An 8,968-nucleotide genomic window follows, 5' to 3' on the forward strand; every position below is an offset into this window, starting at 1 on the left:
CCGGTTCCTCATCAAGGCACAAAGTTAAATTATGAAATGGTTGCCGCCTCATTGACAGCGTGCCCTGAGACTGATGAACAATTCACGAGGTTGTCTTGCCATGCCCATACAATATACCGGTGCTGGTATTGATTAATCTATTATCAAAAGATTAAAGACAGTTACATAGCAAAATGCGTATGACTGAGCAAAGACAGTGGTTGGTGTAAAGCACGTGAAATAATTATAGTTGCTGTAGAAGCCGTAACACAAGAGATACTGAGCCGTGCATAGACTGATATTGACTAATACGTATATTTCCTTCGTTTCTCAGATGAAGCCCATGGTAAAAACTGAAGTGAAATTTCTTTAATATTATAATTTGAAGCTTGTTTTCATTCCATTGTTGGGTAATTGCATGGAATAGTAAAACAGTTTCGTGAAATGTAGATCATTCGCTAACTCCATACGTTCCAGAATTGAGTTCCCTCGCTCTATGATCATTTACATTTTATGATCAAGAGAATGCATAAAGGACACAGTCTGGATTCTTACAAAACATGCTGTTATTAATTCTGGTCAATATCTTCATTCAGTTTTTCGTTATGACACTAAGAATTTTCTAAAGTACACACACACACACACACACACGCACACACACACACACACACACACACACACACACACACACACACACACACAGATAGACAGATAGATAGGCAGACATAAATATAACTGGTAGATCATATCACATACAACTTATGTATCGCCAACTAGCAAATGGAATTTTACCGTGTTGCCCAGTTACTGTACCGTTCCATTTAATGACTATAAACGCGATGATACGAAAGCTCTAAAAAAGACTTTAATCGTAACCTGAACCTCAGAGCATGATAGTGCTGTCTAAGGAATGTAGGTAGTATCGATGAAGTTTGTCGTTTGCACGAAACAAAGTACACGTTTGAGGAATAGCCGTTTCACCACAAGCACAAGTCGGCCCTCGCCATTTTGCCTTCCCTGTACTCGAAAAAGAATTGTTCATAATTCTTGAGACCGAATTATACACATACATGTGAATATATACGCTTAAATTAAGTGATATAACAGTGAATGTACAAATATAAAGGAACTACTTGTGTAGTTGAGACGAAGTGGCCTTATCCCACGTGCACCTGATACTGAAATCATGAAAACGTGGCCGTTCGCACTCTTGTGTTGTGTGCGGTACACACACACACACACACACACACACAATGTGTATCATTGATTCCTCAAAGAAAAAGATCAGTAAGCACTGTGATGTGCTCTTAATGTATGGTTATTGACCATTAGCCTCGGAATGACACAGAGTAGGTGTGAGTGTGTTTGGTTACTTGCTGATATTCCTCTTTCATTTTACTTTGTATGTGTGTGTGTGTGTGTGTGTGCGTGTGTGTGTGTGTGTACAAAAATATATTTTACTGCATTGGCATTACAGGATTGTAGGTTTTTGTGCTTGCAGTAGGTATTTGTAATGTTATGTGCTATTTGTCGTGCATGTTTTCGAACCTTCTTGTATATTTGCATGAAGCTCTTATTTAGAATGGTATATTAGACAACAAAGTCGAACTTTGTAATGCTCAGTTATTGTAGTATAAAGGTGTTCATCAGAAGTCGCATCATGTTCTGGGGATTGTATGTGTGCTTAATATGCTGTTAATTACAATAGTTTTAAAAAATATATGCCTGTTATTGTTGGTTTCATTATTCGTGATGTAATAGATAAACTAATAAGACATATGTAACAGAGAAAACAAAGTACGAGCGAAAATAAAGAGGAGAAACGGAGATAAATATATCTACTACATGGCATCAGGATGAAACAGTTGATTTACTCCCTTTACTAACTATGTATGAAGGATAAAACAAACTGAGAGGGGGGAAAAAGAGAATGGTCACCGCATATCAGGATGATAGAAACTACAGTATGTACATACTCCTGTTAAGAATTATACAAGGGATATATCAAACTAGAAAAAAAAAAAAATAAGAGGTGAAATTGTCAGTACATAACATCAAGATAAAGGGAAAATTAATTAATAAGACATAAATAAAATTACAATACAACATCAGGATGAGATAAACAGTGTATGTACTCATGTTGTGTGAAGTAAACATTTATATTAGTTACCCATAAAAACAGGGTTACGCATATCACTATAGAGGGCGTAGGGAACGGCCACGTAGGTGCCAACATGTATCTTGGCCATCCGTTTTTACCCACCATCTGACAAAGTCAGAGGAGGGTATTGTCATAGCTGGTGTCCGACCATAGAGTTGGACGGCAGGGCGGCTGGCCAGGGATAGAGCTTTCTTTTACGGAGCAAATCTCAAATAGATAGAGTCATGAAATTTCATATAGTTATGTGAAAAAGACAGGACGAAACGGCTCCTCTGACAAGAGTGGAGAAATTGCTAGAGGGTGAGAAAATGGCAGAGTATAAGAGCATAGTAGAAGAAAGATTGGGAAGGTATGAGCTAGAGCAGATGGAAGGGGTGCAAGATGTATGTAAGATATTCACAGAAGAGATAGGCGCTGCATGTGAGGTGGTTTATGGAGTGAGGAGGAGATGCAAGGGTGTGCAAGGGACAGCATGGTGGAATGATGAGGTGAAACGAGCTGTGGAACAAAAGAAGAAGGCATATAGTGAATGGTTAGCGAGCAGAGGTAGGGGAGAAGATGAAAGAGAGAAGAGAGAGGTATATGTAAGCAGGAGAAGGGAGGTGAAGAGACTGGTGAAGGAAAGAAGAAAGTGGATGAAGAGTTTGGGAGGAATCTGAGTGTGAAATGGAGGGAGAGTAAGAAATTGTTTTGGAAGGAGGTAAAGAAAGTAAAGCAGTGTGAAAGGGGAAATAGTAGGGGAGTGAAAGATAGGAATAATAGATTGTTGGTGGTGAAGAGAGAGAAATTGAGGAGATGGAAGGAGCACTTTGAGGATTTGTTGAATGTAGAAAGTGAGAGCAGTGCGAGTATAAGTGGTTGGCGAATGGCTGGGAGAAGAAGAGATGAGAGGAGGGAGGAAGAGATCAGTAGGGCGGAAGTAGTGGAAACAATGAATAAGATCAAGTTTGGAAAGGCCCCAGGAATTGATGGAGTGTGTGGTGAAATGCTGAGGTATGGGGGTGAGATTGTTGTGGAGTGGATATGGAAGTTGTGTAGATTGGCTTGGGAAGAGGGAAGGGTTCCAGAGGACTGGAAATCAGGTATAATTGTTCCTTTATACAAAGGAAAAGGGGAGAGAGAAGTATGTGGTAACCATAGGGGTATTTGCCTTCTTAGTGTGACTGGTAAAATATATGGTAGAATACTCATTGATAGGGTTAGGCATAAGACAGAGGAGCTAGTTGGAGAAGAACAAGGGGGATTTAGGAAGGGAAAAGGGTGTGTAGATCAGATATTTGTTCTAAGATGTTTAGTGGAGAAGTATCTAGAGAAGGGAAAGAAAGTGTATTCTGCCTTCATGGACTTGGAGAAAGCTTATGACAGAATAGATAGGCAAGGTATGTGGAAGGTATTAAGAATATATGGAGTGGAGGGGAAATTGTTGAGTGCTGTGAAGAGCATGTACGAAGAAGCTAGGGCTACGGTGCGAGTGGATGGTGAGCTGAGTGAGTTCTTTGATCTCAGTGTAGGACTGAAACAGGGTTGTGTGATGTCTCCATGGTTGTTTAATATATACATGGATGGGGTTGTAAAGGAGGTGCAAGGTAGGGCAGTGGATGTGGGGCTGGCTCTAATGAATGAGGGTGAGATTTAGAAGATTCCGGTGTTGCTGTTTGCTGATGATACAGTACTGTTGAGTGAAGATGAATGGGAGTTGCAAGGTTTGGTGAATGAATTTGGGACAGTGTGTAGGAAGAGGAAGCTGAAAGTTAATGTAAACAAAAGTAAAGTTATTGTGTTTGAGAGGAATGAAGTCATAGAATGTACAGTGAGGTTGGATGGTGAGGATATGGAGAATGTGAGTGCATTCAAGTACCTGGGTAGTGTGATGAGTAAGGATGGAACTTTGGGGGATGAAGTGCAGAAAGGGTACAGCAGGGAAGGAAGGTTGTTGGTTCACTGAAAGCAATGATGAGAAATAGGGAGATGAGTATGGAAGTTAAGAAGTCACTGCATGATAGCATTGTGATCCCTACCCTGACGTATGGAAGCGAGGCGTGGACCTTGCAAGAGGGGAACAAGTCAAGAGTGAGAGCAGTGGAAATGAGTTACTTGAGAGGAGCATGTGGAGTGACATGGAGGGACAGGTTGACGAATGAAGAAGTGAAGGAACGTTGTGGGTTGGATGTGGATGTGGTTGAGAAGATTAGGAGAAATACACGGAGGTGGTTTGGGCATGTGGAGAGAATGGAGAATGAACGACTGACTAAGAGGGTGTATGTAGGTAAGGTGGAGGGAGGGAGTGGGAGGGGTAGACCGAGGATGAGGTGGAGGGATGGAGTTGAGAGGTATATGAGGGAGGGCGGAGTGAGTTGGGGGGAGGGTAGTCAAATGGTGGGTGACAGAGCGACTTGGAGGCGTTTTGTCTGCGGCCACCGTTTGCGGGATTAGGGCGTCGGGCTATAGATAGATAGATAAATAGATGTGTCTTATAGTGAACTGGTGCCATTTGATAGATGGAATGCTGTGTCTTAAGTAGTTATATATATATATATATATATATATATATATATATATATATATATATATATATATATATATATATATAATATGAACAAATAAAAAGGCCTACAGATTTCGTTCCGGATCAAAGCTGAGAAAGTATTAACTAAAGAATCATTGAATTTTAAAACAGTTTTGTGTCTTATAGTGAACTGGTGCCTTTTGATGGGTAGAATGTTGTGTCTTAGGTTGTTTTATTGAAAATAATGAAAAAGTAAAAAAAAAAAAAAAAATCTGAGATTTTGATGAGCCCTGCACAAGCAATCTGAAGGGACCAGGTTATGTTTACCATGGATAAACTACTTTAATTTTTAAGTTTTAATGTCTGTTAGACAGAGGTGAGGGAGGGGAGGTGACGGCCGTTATGCGCTTGGTTAGGTGTGCAGGAAGATAGGGGTATATGCTTCGTCAAATGGAGGGTTGCAACGATAATGATGATGATGATAATGATGATGATGACGGTAGTAGTTGAGATGTTGACGATTGCGATTATAATGATGATGGTAGTGTTTTTGGTGGTGGCAATGGCGATGATGATGATGATGATGGAGGTGATGATGGTAGATGATGATGATGGAGGTGATGATGGTTGATGATGATGATGATGATGGAGGTGATGATGGTAGATGATGATGATGATGATGGAGGTGATGATGGTTGATGATGATGATGATGATGGAGGTGATGATGGTAGATGATGATGATGATGATGGAGGTGATGATGGTAGATGATGATGATGATGATGATGGTAGTGTTCGCTGAGAACGTGATGGATGACGGTGGTAGTCGAGATGGCAATGATGTGACGATGATGATGATGGTAGTGCTGATGGTTTATTGACATGTTGATGTTAACGATAATGGTGGTGGTAGTAGCTGAGATGATGATGATTATTTTCTCTGTTATCTTTTTTATGTTTTAATGTCTCTGTGTTATACAGAAGGGGGGGGGGGAGGAGGGCCGTATGCTCTTGGTTAGGTATGAAGGGAGGTGGGGGGGGGGTATGTGCTTGGTCAAGTGGAGCGTTGCAATAGCGTATCATTGCCTTTCGTCTTCTTCATAAAGAAACTGCCAAAGTCATTTTTCGGCAATTTCTGGATTCTTGCCTAAATCAGTTCTTCATCACTTGGCGCACCTATTGGCATAGCTGCCTTTGCCAGATTTAGGGTGTGGGTGGTCTAAAATGCGCGTCAAGTCTGTCATTGAATATTAAGATAATGAGAGCTTTTTTTTTTTCTTTGATTTCTCGAATAGTAGAAAAATGACTTACGCAGTTTCTTTATGAGGATGACGGTATGTTTCTGTTGGCTGCACCAGTCCCTTTCCTATCATCACACATATAGAAATGACACGGTATATAAACGATGATAGGAAAGATCTAAAAGGACCTTTAAACCTAACTGGACCCTCAGATTATGAAAGTGTTGTGTAACGAATGTAGGTGGCGCTGATGACGGTTTGTCGTCTACAACGCTCGCTGGCGCAGTGGTAACGTTCTCGCTTGCCAACTGGTGGACGGGAGTGCGCGCCTCGCTCAGGTTGCGAAAAGTTTCACTGACGAAGTGGGTGGTTACTGTCTCCCTGGAGCAAGGGGATGGGTGTGTGCGTGTGTGAAGGTTACAGCCTTGCCCATAGATCGGACTATATGAACTCTCAGCTCCCTTCCGGGAGGGTAAACGCTGACGATCACGACCATCAAGTGATCCTGACCGACCCGGTGAATTACATAAACAAAGTACACGTTTGAGGAATAGATGTTTCACCATGACCATACCTCGTCTGTCGCCATTTTAGCCCCTGTTTACTTCAAAAATAATTGTTCATAACTCGTGAATCCGCATCAGATATATACATATAAACATATATATTTCAGTCAGATTGTATGATAATGAACGAATCAGTATGAAGGAACTATGGTTGTATTTTTTCAATAAATGATGTGAGACGAAGTGGCCTTTTCTCATGGGTATATGATACTGAAAAGGAAAGTATAGTGGGCATTCACGCTATTGTGTTGTGTGCGATATAGCCACACACACACACACACACACACACACACACACACACACACACACGCCTGTAGTATGTGAATCATCGATTCCCAAAAGAAGAAGGTAGGTAAGTACTGTTATGTGCTCTTAACGTATGGCTCTTGACCATTAGACTCGGAATGACATAACCTACGGTAGAGTTGGCCTACCCGGTCTGTGAGTACAACATGCGGATTTTAGTTCGTATTTATATATATGCTTAGGCATTCATGGTTTGTTGGCTTTTGTTTGTGTTCATGTATGCTGTTCACCATTTTATTTTGCTGCTTAGGCATTACCGGTTTGTTGGGTTTTGTGTTTCCGCTAGGTATTTACTGTACTTTGGTAGGTGTGTATTGTAAATACGTGCTTTTGTGGTGAATGTTTTGTAAACCTACAGTGTTGGCCTACAGTGTTGGCCTGTATGCCTTCAGCGCCTAGTTAAAATGCTATATTAGACACCAAAGCCAATGTTTATTATACATACGGTAATTAATATACAGTAGTATGCAAGTGGTTATCAGAAATCCTATTTATTCACTGATGATTGAATAAGTCTGTGTACTTAGTATGCCGTTACCTGGAATACATTAAATTAATATGTACCTGATATTGTTGGTTTCATTATTCATGACATGGTGTTTAATATAATAATTCAGAAATATTTAAAGGAGAAAAAATGAGACAATAGATGGGAGAGAGAAATATCCTTTTCATAGCATGAGGATGATAGAATAACTCGTACTTTTGTTACCAATTAAATAAAAGATAAAACAGCCAGAGAATACATCAAGATGATAAAAACAATACATACGAGCATACTGTACTCCTTTTGATTACCAAAAAAACAAAAAAACAAAAACGAATAGAAGAAAAACATGAATATGATGTTGAATTGCCAATACTTTTAAGATCAGAATGAGAACAATATAAACCTACACTCCTGGTACTGACCATCTAATGAAGAAAATACACCAAGAAGGAGAGGTAAACATTACTGCATAACACCAGAATGAAAGAAACAATGAAATTACTCCTGTTAATGTGTATTAAAGGTTCATATTAGTTACCCAATAAGATACTATATTAGTTACCCATTGAAAATAAGGTTATGAATAACCACAATAGAGGGAGTGGGAATCGGCCACAAGTCGCTAACACGTACTTTGGTCATCCACTTTTCTGTCGGGTGCGGAAGTCATTTTCCTATCATCGTTTAAATTGTCACTGGCAGATTCATGTGACACACCCGCTGACACATGAAACCGAGACAAGTGATACTGAAGCCGCTGCCATATTCACACCTACATGGTAACAGTGAGTGAGGAGGAGAGGGTTGGAGGGGGGGGGGGTCTGCTGAATTTCTTTAATCAACTTATGTCCTCTTAGTCCCATGCAATATTATAATATAACACAGCTTCACTGTCTTCATTCTTCTTGATCCTCATTACGAAAATAATGCTCAGTGGAAACTGTATCTAATACCACTGATATAATCAATTTGGAATTCCCTATATAACATGTCATTAATAAAACTAAACACACACAAGCTGAAATGACATGCTATGTAATAAGCACAATACCCTTGAATATGATGATGAGTTTTAACTTTATACTTTCAGCAAATGTTCACATGTGGATGACGTTTACATGGGACTGCTTGAAATCTTTAAAAATTTTGCACCATGACCATACGTTAGATGCATAATGATTGGTCACTGATATTGTGACGTCAGCGTCCCAAACCCTCCTCTACTCACCCCGCCCCGAAGCCTCTACTTCTCACTCACTGTTACAATATAGGTTGGAACTCGACACCTGCTTCAGTATCACTTGTCTCAGATTCACGTGTCGGCGGGTATATCGGGTGAATCTTTCCCCGAGTGTAGTACTGTACATAAGGCGTTTTTTGTAGCGCCTCGGAAAGTCAAAAGGGTTTGGGTTTCCGCTGTTGGAGTTTACAGAACGCTAAGCAATAGCACAGCCAGACGAACGAGCACTGTGAGCCCTGGAAGAACTGTCGTACATAGCCAGTCTGCAAGGAAATGAGATGACACCTTTTTCATAATGACATTTTATGTTCCTAAGATAAACGTAGGAGCATTACTTACAATTTCGTTCCATTCCGAAGCAGAAATTAAGGCCAGTAGAAACCATTTACTCTCCTATTCTTTTCAAGTAAGCCCAACCTCGCGGTGGATTTGTAAACTTGTTTCAATGGCTGCAGTTCCTGGGGTAAGACGTATGATAAA

The sequence above is a fragment of the Coenobita brevimanus genome, chromosome 14 (genome assembly GCF_032717465.1).
Source record: "Coenobita brevimanus isolate Jiangsu-jjx chromosome 14, ASM3271746v2, whole genome shotgun sequence".
NCBI classification, from domain to species: Eukaryota; Metazoa; Arthropoda; class Malacostraca; order Decapoda; family Coenobitidae; genus Coenobita; species Coenobita brevimanus.